This window comes from Tachypleus tridentatus, chromosome 5, assembly GCF_004210375.1.
Source record: "Tachypleus tridentatus isolate NWPU-2018 chromosome 5, ASM421037v1, whole genome shotgun sequence".
Lineage (NCBI taxonomy): Eukaryota > Metazoa > Arthropoda > Merostomata > Xiphosura > Limulidae > Tachypleus > Tachypleus tridentatus.
Window position 1 is genome coordinate 28,475,489 of NC_134829.1, and position 10,196 is coordinate 28,485,684.

Genomic DNA, 10,196 nt, shown 5'->3' on the forward strand with positions numbered 1-10,196 from the left:
TGTTAAATTAGAGACGGCTAGCGCAGACTGCCTTTGTGTAGATTTGCGCGAAAATAAAAAAACAACAACAAACATTCAAGGGTTTCTATATTTTAAGATGAGGGTGAATTGTTATGGGATGACATATAGACTCACATTAGCTAACAAAACCTATACCATCATTAAACTAGAGCATACGTTTTACTCGAAACCTAATGTAAGGTTATTTTTCGTATAATATCTTACGTTTAATATGTTCTTAATCCTGAATTCAGAACAACAGTGTTTTGCTTTGATTTAGAATTTCAGGTAATATTACATAAGGGCTATAGCATAGCATTTCCTACTTCTGAACTGGTAGGCTATAGGAAAGGAAGTGATTTTTTGGCATAGACCGCCAACATTTCATCTACTTTTATTTGATCAAATAAGAAAATTATATCATCACTGTTATAACGCTCCTACGGGACGCAAACCGTGATTCTTCCGAGTCACAATCTGGTCAAGCAAACTACCAGGCGATTCCTGGTTAGAACAGATACAAAATTTGTTTATTCCTTGTTTATTTAATTATACGAATTTTATTCTGAAACTCCAACTAGTTTATACGTTGTAGAGAATGACTGATTGTAGAAGATAGAACAGTAAGTTAGAACGCGCTAACCGTGATAAAATTAAAGAACAGGTTCTTTAAACTCACTGTCGATTGTTAAGAAAGGTCAGTGAAACAAGCTGCGTGTTGTAAGGTATCGCCTTCCAACATTTACAAGCCAACGCTGTAGCTTCTGAGATGTTGTTAAATCGATTTTTATACAGTTTAGTTAATTACTTGAAGAACTGTTATGCGTATTTTACTTTGACAAATTGAACCTCTCTCAATGTCTGTTCTGCTTATGCCAAGTATATATTAGTTATTAATAGCATGGAAACTAACAATGTTAAGTAAATCAGTTCCTTTACGAAACCTTTGGGTGAATAGGATTGATAATCAAACTTATAGCCGAAGCGAAAAAAAAAAAAAACAACATAAAACTGTGAAACTATGACAGCTTTTCTAACAAATTAAAGGTCGTAACTATATTAGACAAGCATAAACTTTTAACAGTGATTTAGCCTCTGGCAAGTAGGGTGAGCTGATAAAATTGACGTTTTACAGAAGCCTCTAGCTTCTTTATTGTTAGAAAAAATATATTTTAATATGAAGTAAAGTTGATGAAAGATTTGTTTCTGAATTTCGCGCAAAGCTCTATCTGCGCTAGTGTAATTTAGCAAGACAAGAGAAAAAGCAGCTAGTCATCACCACCCACCGCCTATTCTCAGGCTACTCTTTTACTAACGAATAGTAGGATTGACCGTTACGTTATAAAGTCCCCACAGCTGAAAGAGCAAGCATGTTTGGTGCGACGGGAATTCGAACCCGCGACCTTCAGATTATTAGTAGAACGCCTTAACCCACGTGGCCAAAGTTTATAAAGTTTAAAACATATGATAAAAGTAAATAAATTATAAAGAACAGGACTAAACTAAAATGAACTTAATCAAATTAATCAAAATTAATCAAATCAATCCAGACGAAGAAAGTGGTCAGAAATACTTAACAAATGAAAAAAATCAAGAACTATCAAATATGTAGTGAATATATATATATAGTAATACACACACAAAATGCTGAAATAATAATAAATTGAAACGAGTAAAATATTATTCAATTGTATTTTAAAAAGTAAAACTATAATGAGATCTAATTAAATTAATTATAAATAAAAATTGCCGTAGTTACAAAACCAATAAAAAAATCTGTACGTATGCTCCACAGTTGACGAGTATACGACGTGCGAATATATTTCGGCCCGGCATGGCCAGGTGGTTAAGGCACTCGACTCGTAATCCGAGGGTCGCAGGCTCGAATCACCGTCACACAAAACATGCTCGCCCTTTAAACTGTGGGGGAGTTATAATGTAACTGTCAATCCCACTATTCATTGGTAAAATAGTAGCCTAATAGTTGGCGGTGGGTGATGATGACTAGCTCCCTTCCCTCTAGTCTTACACTGCTAAATTATGACAGCTAGCGAAGATAGCCTTCGTGCAGATTTGCGCGAAATTCAAAACAAACGAATATATTTAGATGTATTCATGTAGTATCAACATGAATATTTTGTTTTGTTTTTGAATTTCGCGCAAAGCTCTATCTGCGCTAGCCGCTCCTAATTTAGCAGTGTAAGACAAGAGAAAAAGCAACTAGCCGTCCCTAATTTAGCAGTGTAAGACAAGAGGGAAGGTAGCTAGTCATCATCACCCACTGCCAACTCTTGGGCTACTCTTTTACCAACGAATAGTGGGATTGACCGTCACTTTATAATGCCCCCACGGCTGAAAGGGCGAGCATGTTTGGCGCGATGGGGATGCGAACCTGTGACACTCGGATTACGAGTCGCACGCCTTAACACGCTTGGCCATTCCAGGCCATCAAGATGAATAAGTGAACGAAGTTACAAACAGTCTGAAATTCAAAAACAAAAGTATATTCGCTGACTTTAGGACTCGCTGAATAATATTTTAAAATATTAGCATTGTATTGTAACACAAGACTCAATTGAGCATATCTCTTTCTTTATTTAATATTTATAAGTTTAAAATTTTAAAAGATACAAAACTAAACAATTATTTTTTCTTATGCTTTTTTTTAAGTGACTGAAATTTGGTTTCTTACAAACATTTAACATTAGAGTTACGAAACCGCTTGTGAATATTTGATGGCTTTGTAGGTTAATCTGGTACCGTTTTATCCCTAATAAAATACGAAACACACGCACACATAAATAGATAAATAAAAATAACAACAACACACGGACTAATTCCACTAATCAAAACCAAGATCCTCTGAATATTTTATTTATGAAATGTGAAACTTCACCCAGGGTTTGTGAGACATTTTCACTGAGTGTTTTAACTAGAAAAACATATCATTACCGAATATGGTTAAAAAGTCGGATTGAACATGTAGTGAACGGTCTAAGAAAAAGTTGGTAGTTTAAGGGTTAGCGTATCGCTCCTAACGTATGTCATTTAAAAAAAAAACTGTTTCAACAACAGCACGTAACCACGTCAACAAATTGAAATCAGATATTATTTTATCTATTTTATTCTTATTTCTGGCAATTATAGAATAACTTGCAAGCAGATGTACTGTAGAGAAATCACAAGGGAAAATAATCCAAAGAAAGAGCAAAAAGCACGAATACGAGTGAGTGTTTAATTCAGAAATATAGAGAGCTCTGTTAGAAGGTGGAAAAATGTTTCATTAATTATACAATAAGCATCAAAATGAGAAAATTTGTGATTCATTCGTTTATGGGGAAAATCGCTGTTGTGTCACCATCGTGTTACTCGAATTTTCCGAGACTATTATTTTTATGTTCACAGAAAGTTAAATCTAATGCTACAAAAAAAATACTATAATTCTGTAATTGTAACTTTTTTTCATCTGTTGTGTTTCTTCAACCTCACACATGCACCTTAACACAGAAGCCCAGCATCGCTAGGTGGTTAAGACACTAAGCTCGTAATCTAAGGGTTGCGAGCTCGAATCCCCGTCAAACCAAATATGCGTGTCCTTTCAGCTATGTGGTCATTCGTATTATTCGTGGGTAAAAGAGCTGCCTAAGAGCTGGCGGTGGGTGGTGATGACTAGCTTCCTTTCCTCTGGTCTCACACTACTAAATTAAGGACGGGTAACGCAGATAGCCTTCACGTAAGCTTGTACAAACTTCAAAAAATGAAACAACAACTTTATTTAGTCTTTATATCTCGGACTGATGAACAGTCAGTTCTTCGTCGAGGGTGAGAAAAATTACTCATCAGTCTAAAAGAAAGAGATTTTGAAACACGCAAAATTCAACTAAATATTTATGTCAATAAGTAATCCACACTATAACTTAACTCGAGTCTTTCTGACCCCTGATCGTTGTGACATCTTTAGGAGGTCTTGACTGCATCCTAGAGGAATTTTTAATCTCACATGTAAAATTGAATTACATATTTATGTAAAATTTCCATCTATACTATAAATGAGATTGTGTTCTTTATAACTTGCCGAACCTCATTTACGTCAGGGGTTCTTTAGAAGGATTATACAGTCTCATCTTATAATTATTTTATCTTGTTATTATCGGCAAAAAACTAGTACGCACTCTCTAAGAAAGAAAACGAAACAAATGCTGTGCTTGGCGTAAGTATTATTTGTCAGTCTTTTTTTTTTATCGTTATTTTTCTACGACATATGTAAGATTCAAATATACACTGATCAGAAAATTTAACACAGAATAAATTTGGCTTGCTTTAAGTTTTGCTCAAAACTACACGAGGGCTATCTGCGCTAGCTGTCCTTAATCTAACAGTGTTAGAAAAGAGAAAATGCAGCTAACGAACCCCCCCTCATCAACGAACGATTGAATTGACCGTCATGTTATAAAGTTTCCACGGCTGAAAGAGTAGCATGTTCAGTGTGACGGGGATTCGAACCTGCAACCCGCAGATTGCGAGTCGAGCTCCTAATCACCACACCGTATACTGAACTTAAACATTAATCCTGTTTGAACGTGTTTTCATCTAAAAGTACGTAATGTTCAGTTTAAAACTGACCAGAAGCAATAGAAATGTACAATTTCTGTTTAAGTTCTATACATGTATACCATATTCTTGATGTGAGAGGGCAGGAGAGAAAATTTCTAAAATCAGTAACTCATGTAATTCTATGAAGCTAAGTGTCATTAGAAATCCAGTAAATGCTCTACGATAATTTTTTTTTAATTTTGCGTAAAGCTACACGAGGGCTATCTTCACTAGCCATCCTTAATCCTTAATTTAGCGGTGTAAGACTAGAAAGAAGGCACCTGTCTGGAAGATCTAGCTAGAAGATTGGCGATCCATTCTGCACAAACTAGAAACACCAAAAAAACAACTGAAAACAACCACAAGAAAGAAGGCAACTTTAACGACAATTACATCGACAAGGCCCGGCATGGCCAAGTGTGGTAAGGCGTTCGACTCGTAATCTGAGGGTCGCGGGTTCGAATCCCGGTCGCACCAAACATGCTCGCCCTTTCAGCCGTGTGGGCGATATAATGTGACGGTCAATCCCACTATTCGTTGGTAAAAGAGTAGCCCAAGAGTTGGCGGTGGGTGGTGATGACTAGCTGCCTTCCCTCTAGTCTTACACTGCTAAATTAGGGACGGTTAGCATAGATAGCCCTCGAGTAGCTTTGTGCGAATTTCAAAAACATGATCTGGATAACCAGCCTTTAATATAAACATGAACCATATCATTTGTGGTAGTAAGCGCTTGTCAACAGAGTTTAGGGACTCAACAAATGGGGACCTATTTTCCAGTGTAAACCTATGGATGTTAGAAATGTGCGATGAGATAAGAGGTAGTTTGATATCAGTATCTCAAGCAAGGCCTTACTAGCAACTTTTTCTTTATTGATTGTCTCTCTTTTTTTTCAGTCTCTTGTAACTAATTTCCTTCGTAAGAAACATTCTTTTCTTTTCAAATCTTTTCTTTCTGCAGCGCTTTATGTCTTATGTTAACGTACAGAAAGCTACTGTTTTGTTTTAATTTCGCGCAAAGCTACACGAGGGCTATCTGCGCTAGCCGTCCGTAATTTAGCAGTGTAAGACTAGAGGGAAGGCAGCTAGTCATCACCACCTACCAGCAGCTCTTGGGCTATTCTTTTACATAATGTGCTGTTTATGTGACCTGCTTAATTTTAAATAAATGGAAAATCGTAAGCACGTGCGCAAAAAAAATCAAATCATTTATGTAAAGAAATGTCAATTAATAGTAATAATAGTCAATGTAGAGCAAAATTTGAGGCTTTAACAATCCAGAGACTAGATTAGTCGAACAACTCGAAAGAAAAAAAAGAGCTTTGTATTAGTTCAGATATTTCTCACAGGTGGTGTGATTAAGGCTTCTCAGATCTCACCTTGGTCACGTGGTTGTTCATTACAGTTAATGTGTTTTCTTGTTGTTCGCGGATTTGTTCTCGTCACAGAACTGTACCTGATCAATCAGGTAAAAGTATCATATTATACAAGTATTGAAAAAAAAAACTTTGAATTCCACATAAACACGTAGTGAAACAGGGTATCTGTAACTCTTTCCTGGAACACCACACAAACCTCACTTGAAGGAGATTTCGAAAACCCGATAATATCGGTTTTTCTGAGCAAATTCGTAGTTACAACGGAAACATTATTGAGCAACAAAGAACCGAACGAATAATTTGCATGTTGGTTTTATTTACTCACATTGTTAGAGATGGTGATTATAATGCAATGAAGTACTTTTCATATGTATTATTGAAGATTCTGCTCGAAAGTCTGAACACTAGAACCACGCAAACCTATCAAAGGGTGCTCATGCTGATAGCGTTTCGCTAGATGACCAGTGGTCACATTTTAGACAGAACATAGACAGTATAGTGCGTCATTTTGCACGATACGAAATCAAGTCGGCTTCTATGGTACAATTCTGTATAAGAAAATTGATTGTGTGCAGTTAGTTTTCATGAATATAACACGTGGAATATAAGACCTGAATAAAACTAACATGCGTAATTAGTAAATCATTACACTGAAATTGTCAAGATGGTTCTGTAGTGTGCTTTAAAAGAATGAAAATATCAAATGTAATTTTGCACAGAAAAATTTCAAGACCGGGTAAATAGAACGAGCTTTGAATGATAGTAATTAACTAATTAGGATAATATTTAGGTGCTTTGGTTTGTTGATTGTTTTGACAGTTAAAAAAGTTGATCTGTGGGACTGCATTCGCATTCCGTTATCGCAAGAAAAAAAATCGTGGGTGCATTATAAGAATGACTGTAGAATCCCACTACTTGATTATAGTTTCTCAAAAATTTATGGTATGTGCTGTTAACTAGCTGCCTCACCTTTAATTAGGGACAGCTAGCGCAGATATCCCTCGAGCAGCATTATGCGAATATGAGAAACAAAAAAACAGCTTAATTAAAAATTATTTTGGAAGATGTTGTAACAGAAGAATAGTTGCTTTATCCGAAACTAATGAAAAGTTCTCATGCGTTAAGGTATTCATTACATAGTAGCATAAAATATCCCCCTACTGCAGTGAGGCTTAAAATTCCTCTCATGATTCAAAGAGGTCCCAACGTATTGATCAAGTTTTTCCATTATCCACAATTACTTTGTTACTACCGGAAGGGGGCTCTGTAGTCGAAAAAATAAACTGTTAAGGCTTGTGTTAAGTCATTACGTACGCGAAGTTTGGTTTCGCCAGCTAGGGGTTAGGATATAAACTTTTTTTTTTCAAACATGGTTCTTCCGGGATCTAGAGGATGGGTCAGAAACACAAAATCCAACGTTACATACTGGTTCAACGACCTTGAAAACTTGTTCTCAGACCTCATCATACCTTAGCAAGTTTTAGTCCCTATTGTTATGAAGATAAGGACACCCCTAATTATATTGAGATCGTCTGCGAAGTTTGGACTGACTTGCTAGCTCTAAAACTACATACAAAGTTAAAAGCTGAATTAACATAAGATGGAGTAATTTTCAAAAGTTCAAACATTGTTTCAACAAATAAAAGCAATAATAACAAATGTTTACAGTTAATAACCACACACTAAAGCTATTATTAAATCTTGTTTCGTTTCGTACGCTTTCAAAACAGGATATTTTTGTATCTCGTTTTCCTCTACGTAATAGAAAATTAGTTCATTTTGCTGTTAAGAACAGTTCACTGCGCAGGTTCGAATCCCTATATTACAAGCTCTCAAGTTTATACTGTGCTCCTACAGACAACAACAGTTTTATATACTATACTATAATAAAAGGAATACACGTATTATTATTATTATTATGAAATAGACCTTCTTTTGCAAATTCTCCTCCCTACACTCACCCATACACAAAGTTCAGTCATAGATGGAAGAAAAGTAAACACATACAAGACCATCAGAGCAATGCTTTCATAGTTTTCGTACCACTGAACATCGTAAGAATATTATATATTGTTAAAATGAAATTTATCTAGTGAGATTGAAATGTACTGTAAATATTAGGCCTTCTCAGAGCGATACGTCCCTGAAATAATGTTACATTAGTAGCCTCAGAAAGGCTGACGTGTGCCCTAATAACTCTGGGATTAGTTACCTTCTAATACGTCTGATGAACTTGTGTTGCTGTATTAATGTAGTTTTACTGAGACTGTTGTGTTTCTTTCAATGCTGTTAAATCAGTGATTATAGTAAGATTGGTGAGTTCTTTATATACTGTTAAATTTGTGTGATTTTAATAAAACTGGTATACCTTCTAAATACTGTTGAAAATACGGCAAATGCATTTGAAACCCACAGGGAGTACTTGACGCTCGCAAACAGAAACATCCTATTTGTTTGTTTGTTTGGGAATTTCGCACAAAGCTACTCGAGGGCTATCTGCGCTAGCCGTCCCTAATTTAGCAGTGTAAGACTAGAGGGAAGGCAGCTAGTCATCACCACCCACCGCCAACTCTTGGGCTACTCTTTTACCAACGAATAGTGGGATTGACCGTCACATTATACACCCCCACGGCTGGGAGGGCGAGCATGTTTAGCGCGACGCGGGCGCGAACCCGCGACCCTCGGATTACGAGTCGCACGCCTTACGCGCTATGACATCCTAAATAGAATGATCATGCTGACAATAAATTATTCAAATGCATAACTTACAAATAGATTTTATGAATCGCATTAGTAAACAACATCTGACGATAGAATTCAAGATGGAAATTGAATAAGATGGGAAACTATCTTTCCCAAACCAGACAGACTAAAAGGTTGTATATATATTTATACCAGAGGAATTTATAGAAATTGAGACATGCAACTAATATATCACAGTAGTTTACAGAAATTGAGACATGCAACTCATATATCACGGGAGTTTATAGAAACTGAGACATGCAACTAATATATCACAGTAGTTTACAGAAATTGAGACATGCAACTCATATATCACGGGAGTTTATAGAAACTGAGACATGCAACTCATATACCATAGGAGTTTACAGAAATTGAGACATGTAACTCATGTATCACAGGAGTTTACAAAACTGAGACATACAACACATATACCACAGACATTTAGAGAAACTGAGACACATAACTCGTATATTACTGAAACGTACAGAAACTGAGGTTCATAATTCACATGCCATTGAAGCTTACAGAAAGTGAGATATTTAACTCATATACCGTTGTAATTTATAAAACTAAAGCATATATATCTAATATCCAACAAGAGTGTACAGAAGGAATCAATAACTAGATAATAGATCAATCCATCCCAGTAGTCTTAAGGCGGTCATCACAGATTGCCTAGCTTCAAGAATGGACAAGATTTTTAATACAAAAGATGCCAAGATAATTGTGAAAAAAAGACACCACCAAAAAGACATCTTAAAATATATACCCTGAAAACTTGTTTAAAAAAGAACAAAGAAAACAAACAACAAGAAGAAATAGGAAGACCATCACAGACATATAAACATACTTACCTATCTCAAAGATGCCACAAAGGACTTGCAAACATCATGAAACCTAGAAAACCTAGTCTATCCCATAAATACGATCAGTCACAGTACAAAACTCCTTCAGTTAACACACACCAAACCATGTTAAGGCCCTTCCTTCTTTAACGGTGAGCAAGAAATTAATGGCGCATGTGCAGCCCTATTAGTATAAAGCCACAGGGAGTTCTATGACGTCACTTAACCGTTTCTAGGAAATTGCTAGTCTGATGATTTTATTATCCTAAAACCACACCTCTATAAGTTAGTAGAACATATACATTTTGGATGTATGCAAAGTTTCCATTAGCATGGCCACCTAAAGTCAATAATTCCGACGACCGTTATTCAACACTCGAGAAGTAGTAACCATTAGTGTGACTAGTTCTTAGTTATCTTGTATGTTCGCCGCTTTATTGTATGACGGGCCTGTTTTTATTGGAGGAAGGCCTCGTATAACTATAACAGACTAATGCATAAGAAAATGAAAGCTTGCCATATCTTGTAAGTCTTTATCTACAGACTGTGGGTGATCCTTCTCTAATTTCATTATTATAATACAGTGCTCGTATTATTTGTTATACTATTTATCTTCACCATCAGTTAGCTATCATTCATA

At 35.9% G+C, this 10,196-nt stretch overlaps 1 protein-coding gene across 4 annotated transcripts in view; it reads right to left on the reverse strand.

Moving 5' to 3' along the window:
- The window catches only part of LOC143250810 (uncharacterized), a 222,342-nt gene extending 212,637 nt beyond the window's left edge, over window positions 1-9,705 (reverse strand). For 3 of the 4 annotated variants that reach the window (XM_076501840.1, XM_076501838.1, XM_076501835.1), the window contains exon 1: window positions 9,566-9,705. The gene's annotated coding sequence lies outside the window, so the exon portion shown is untranslated. The remainder of the gene's footprint in view (window positions 1-9,565) is intronic. The other variant, XM_076501836.1, reaches the window with a different exon arrangement.
- Window positions 9,706-10,196: the final 491 nt, after the last annotated feature.